We start from the raw sequence: 5,756 nt of genomic DNA on the forward strand, positions 1-5,756 counted from the left end.
TTTTGGAGGGTGTTGACATTGAAGAGGTTGAGGATAAAGTGATGAAAGGTTGATAGACCTACTATACCAGTGAAGCATTTGTCTAAGTTTGCCTATGTGAGAGAAATATTTAATGTTCCCTTTGATCTTGAGAGTTCTTGAAGGCTTCAACAACGAAATTCTAGACTATCATAAGGTTTTTGCTGACCTTACCAGGGAGCATAAGCTTGACAACTTTGTACACTTTAAGGATATTTTTAGGGCAGGTAATTTAACACCAGCACATGATCCAAGAAGTTGGCATTACTCCAAGATGATTGGAATAAGGTCCATAACCCACGTGAGTGGCATGGAAGGCATGGTTGTAAGCTTGTGAATGAAGATATTTCGTTTTTTCTTGTTTCGACTCTTATCCTAATAGAGGGAGAGTCCAAATTTTTTCAAAACACAACAAATGTGAATGTCCAAGATGTGGAGCAAAGAGATCTTGGATGTTGCAAAGTTCAAGGCAAGGAACATCACCAAGGTGGAGCACATCCATATTCCAAAGGAAGAGCTTGATCCCTTGCTGTGCACAACAACCATGCCCACCTACAAGATAAACAATAAGGAGTATATGTTGCTACAAGATATACAAAACCTCTTTGATCTAAGAGAGGACTATTGCCTTGATATTTTGGCAGAGTGGGCAAAGCCTGATAAGGCTTTGTGGATTAGAATACACCATGCCCATTATCATTGCTTAATACAAAATTTGAAAAGTGTACAGGTCAGCCCCATGCTGGAGAGCATGTACTAGAAGTTGTTCACTGCTACGAAGAGCAAGGGCTTCCCACAAATGAGGAGTTACAATTCAAAAAAGATTGAAGATTGAACACATGGGCAAAGAAGTTCCAAGAGATAGAGCAACGAGATTAAACCAAGATTTTTCATTGACCTTTAGAAAGAGGACCTTTTTGAAGATGATGAAAACCCTAAGGCAAAATGATAAAATATAAGTTTTGCAAGCGCATTGTTTAGGCCATTAAAACTTCAATGAAAATTTATTTTTATTAACTGATTTGAGGGTTTTTGTTTTTCATAGATTGGTGTTGTAGATCCTGACAAGTTTCTAGGGAGAGGGAAGGGCTCCAAGCCTTTAAATCTAAAGAGAGGTCAAAATTTGGGCCATTACATTGGAAGGTTCAACAAGAAGACAATAGCTATCTACCTCAAGAAGCTTTCCCAATCACCCACTCTCCCCATACTTTCACTAATGGCTCTGTCAAGGGTGGTAGGTTCACATCCAATAGGTTCACATCCAATAAAAGTTGAAGTGGAAAAAATCATACGTCTTGAGAAGTAAGAAGCCATTAGATTTTTTGGACTTGCTCGAGGGTTTATGGGCTCAAGAAGTGCATACTTTGGCACCATGTCCAGTTATGTCCTTGCCTCATACGTGAGCAATTGCAGGGTTACAAGAAGCAAGAGTACTTGAAGTGGAGGGGAAAAAATGAAAAGAGTGATGTTGGAACAAGCATGCAAAATTGATCCTTGTATTATCCCACACTTGCTTCCTTGCCTCTCTCTAGTGGAAAGCCATTGTAAAAACCTTTCACTTGCAAATGATCTACTATATGCATCCTTCCTTTTCTATATACTCCTTTGTATAGATGTGGCAATATCAGAACTGTTTAATAATTTTTTTGTCTCTTGTGATCTTGTTATGTGCCACACTTATCTATAAAATCAATAGAATACTTCAAGCAAGATACTAGCTTTTGAGCTCCTCCACCATGTATAATTTGTTTGAAAAACTTGGTTCTTGCTTGATAGCTCGAGGGGTCACTATGTATAAATTGTGTATATCACGTGCAAGAACTATTTTTTAAACTCCTTATCTGTGAATTTTTGACAAATAAAATATATCCATTTTCTATTCAATCTGCATTTTTTTTTGGATTACATTGTATTGGTACCCTTCTGTACGTGAAAATGTGAGAAAAAATGAGAATTAATAACCCCTTTGTCTGCACTCACATGATAGTCACATTATTATTAAGTGACCCCCCTGAGCTTGATAGTGGAACTTCTCCGGGGGTCAGTTTGATAGTGGAACTTCTCCATACCTAGAGTAGACCAGATTGACAAGCTTCCATACTTTTTTACAAACCAAGGAGTGCGGTTGTAGATAATGTGTTGCACAAAAAAAAAGAAAATATCTTTTAACAACTTATGTAAGTATTGAAGCAAATTAGTAGAATCAAAATTCATAAGTATTACCATGTAGTGTGTGAAGTACTCTCAGCTCCAAGCACTTGTCATAGATTTCTTGAATCTGTTCATCTCTTTCTTAAAGTTGGAGAGGTTATTCTTTTCCCAATTAATTTTATCACAGTCAGAAAAGACTACATCCAAGGCTTCCCACACTTATACCTTCTAATTTCTTGCTCTGCCACCAACTCCATGGTCCATCATAGCATTGTGTAGAGCCTTCCATTGGTTGTATTGGACTTTAGATGAACCCCTACCCAACTTTCCATGAAATCCTAAGAATTTTTTGGCCTTCATCCCACCAATAGAAAATTTCCCTAGGGACATTAGTTCCAACATATGACCTCTTGGGGTCTGACTCAATCACAACATTCCCCCATGAAGTCTAATATCAGACAATACCCTCTCAATACTTTTTATGGCAATTTCTCTCGCTGATAAAGGTTGTAGTTTCCATGCAAACCCTACAAAGTGAATGTAGTGTGTAGAGGTGGACATTTGAAAGGGGAATATTTTAAACAACTTGAAAGTTTGGATCTTTAGACTGTCTATCTGGGGCTTTATTCCACTTAGCAGGATTCAACTCCTTTGTTGCACCCCTGTAGTAGATACAGGGGCTTTTGGCATTGACACCCCTTGACACATTGTACCTACCAAATCCCTCAACATCTAACTCCTCCCCCACCTGTTGATCTAATTCACCCTCTTCCCTCATGGCATCCCCAATAGGGAAGAAAGTCACATTTATGGCCACCAACAAGCGACTGACAATCGTGGAGAAGGAGATGAAGGAGTACATGGCAGATATGGAAGAGTGGAAGAAAGAGAAGGTGATCTTTCTTCAATGGAAAATCAGCAAGGATAAGCTTCGGATTGACGAGAAAATGGTGCTTCGGACCAAAATTGAAGGCTCAAGAAGCAGATTTCAGCCCTTAAGAAAGAGCTAACTGAGGCAAGAGCCAGTGGTGAACTTGAAGAGGGAGAAATCCAACCCTCAGTGATGGAAGAACTTAAGGTAATCAAAGAACAAATGCAAGCCATCAAGGAAGAGGAGAAGTAACACGAACCTAAAAATGGTGGGGTGCATTTGGTGATGGGGTTTATGGGCTATCATCTATCCATTGATCAAGGTGCTTCTTTTGTTTTAATCTCAATGATTCTATGGTAGAGGGAGGAGTTTCACAAGCCCTATTTCTTTTTCTTAGAGAGGAATATTCATCTTCCAACTCGGCATGGAGATGATAGATACCTCTTTTAGCAGGATTCATGGAGGTGATGTGGGGAAGATGATGATTTTGACATCATGCAAAGAAAGATGCAGAGAAAGGTGCATAGAAAGGACAGAATGAGCAGAGGGAAATTTGAAAGTTGGACCAAAAGAGAAAAATGGTCCATTGACAGGGAGAATTTTTGGAAAAGGGACACATTTCCAAGAGATTTGAAAATGACACTTTATGTGGGGCCTCAAAAAGTAACATCCCGTGCACCCAATAAAAATATAAAGTTTCACCCCCAATTTTGGGTTTTATAATTCCTTGTCAATGACCTCAATGGCTTATTATAGTTTTTCTTTGTTAAGGAATAGTAGATCTTAGTGCCAACATAGTGATTGGCTCAAGCTCGGTTCAAGCCACTTAAATGGTTCAAACACAAACTTGGTACTTAGGAGAGGAGTGATCATTGAAGGGTTGATCGGATCTACTTAGGGACACCATAAAAGCCTTTTGAATAACTCAATAGCATTTTCTTATCATTTCCAAAAGTCGACATTGAAGGATTCACAACATCAAGGAATCATTCAGATAAAGACGCGTTGTAATGAGTGGTAATAGCATCATACTTTGAATGCTTACTCTTTTTTGTGAGGGTTGGTGGCTTTGAATGGTTGGTGGCCCTCGATAATCATGTTCACACTCGGTAAAAGAGAAACTGGCTTTGATATTACAGAAAACACACTTTTTAGTGTTTAATACCACTTCAAAATTCGTCAATACCATCTAGGGGGTGGATATGCATCGTAATTATACCTATTTCACATCAGAATACCATCTAGCTTTTTTTCTTGTGGCCACACTACCTCGCCACTAGAGGCCAGAAAAGCTCCATTTCAGCGTGCATGTAAGCAAGCCTTAGAAGCGTGAGAGAGGGAGCCTAAGCATGAGAGCTCAAGGAGTCTCAACATTTTTCACAATCAATTTTTTAACAAAACTAGAGAATTTTAATTATGATGAAAACATGCACAAGGAACAACAGCAATTTGCAAAGAATTTGCAAAGGGATCTTGAAAAAACCAAACCTTGTATAGAGTAAACAATTCGTCTGCACATACTACAAAGGGCACAAAGCTTACTAGGAACTCCACCAAGGCCAAGCGTGGTAGAGGGCATAAACTATAGATCTTCCAAAAGAGCCAACCAAATCTTCAAGAGGGGCCAAGAAAAACTTACCTTCAAGGGTTTCAAACCATAAGGATTAGCAACCTTTCTTAGTACACAATGTGTGTAATATTTGTTATCCCAATTCCCTCTAAGTTACAATTTGAGTTTTATATACATTTCAATATATAGATATTTGAGATTTCTAATTCTACAACCTTCAAAATTCTTCGTCTTCTTCTAACGTTCTCTCTCTCTCTCTCTCTCTCTCTCTCTCTCTCTCTCTCTCTCTCTCTTTCTCTCTCTCTCTCACACACACACAAACACAAATTGCCTCATCAACCCTTGGGGTGTTCACTAGAAAATATGTAAGATAGCAAGTGCGAACAAAATCCGAGGCATCCAATAAAAAATATGTAAGATAGCACGTGCAAGCAAAATGAGGGATTTATAATTAGGTACATTCACAGAAAAATATACTTACATAAAAGTTTTTTTTAATTGAGAAAGTGAATTTTTATACATAAGGGTTAGTTTTTTTTACAAAAATGCATACATAAAGGTTACAATAATACTTGAAAATATACAGGTAAGGGATTATTTAAATACCTCTTGTTCGCACATGCTATATGTAATTTTTACATAGTGGACCCCTCAAGGAACAAAATAAAGGATTTATAATCAGGTACATTTATAGAAAAATATACTTACATAACATGGTTTTTATTTGAGAAAGTGAAAATTTTCATACATAAGGGCTAGTTTTTTTTTTACAAAAATGCATATATGCGTAATACATAGATTACTTGAAAATATACAGATCACGGATTATTTAAATATCTCTTGTTCGCACGTGTTAAATGCAATTTTAACATAGTGAACTCCCCGAGCATCAACCACACGTCAGTACCACGCTTTGAATAGCCATGACCAATAATTTGCGCCTCTTCAATATCTCATATGTTTGGTTCTATAAATGTAACGACATTTTGATAAGTAATCGTCTTCAATTGCTTGCAAGCAACTACACCCTCTCTCTCTCTCTCTCTCTCTCTCTCTCTCTCTCTCTCTCTCTCTCTCTCTGTGCATCGTCTCCTCTCTTCTCTCTCTACACAATCATGTGTGTGTGTACACAATGGCCCTCTCTCT

This window comes from Adiantum capillus-veneris, chromosome 1, assembly GCF_014529385.1.
Source record: "Adiantum capillus-veneris isolate H3 chromosome 1, ASM1452938v2, whole genome shotgun sequence".
In the NCBI taxonomy this organism is placed as follows: Eukaryota; Viridiplantae; Streptophyta; class Polypodiopsida; order Polypodiales; family Pteridaceae; genus Adiantum; species Adiantum capillus-veneris.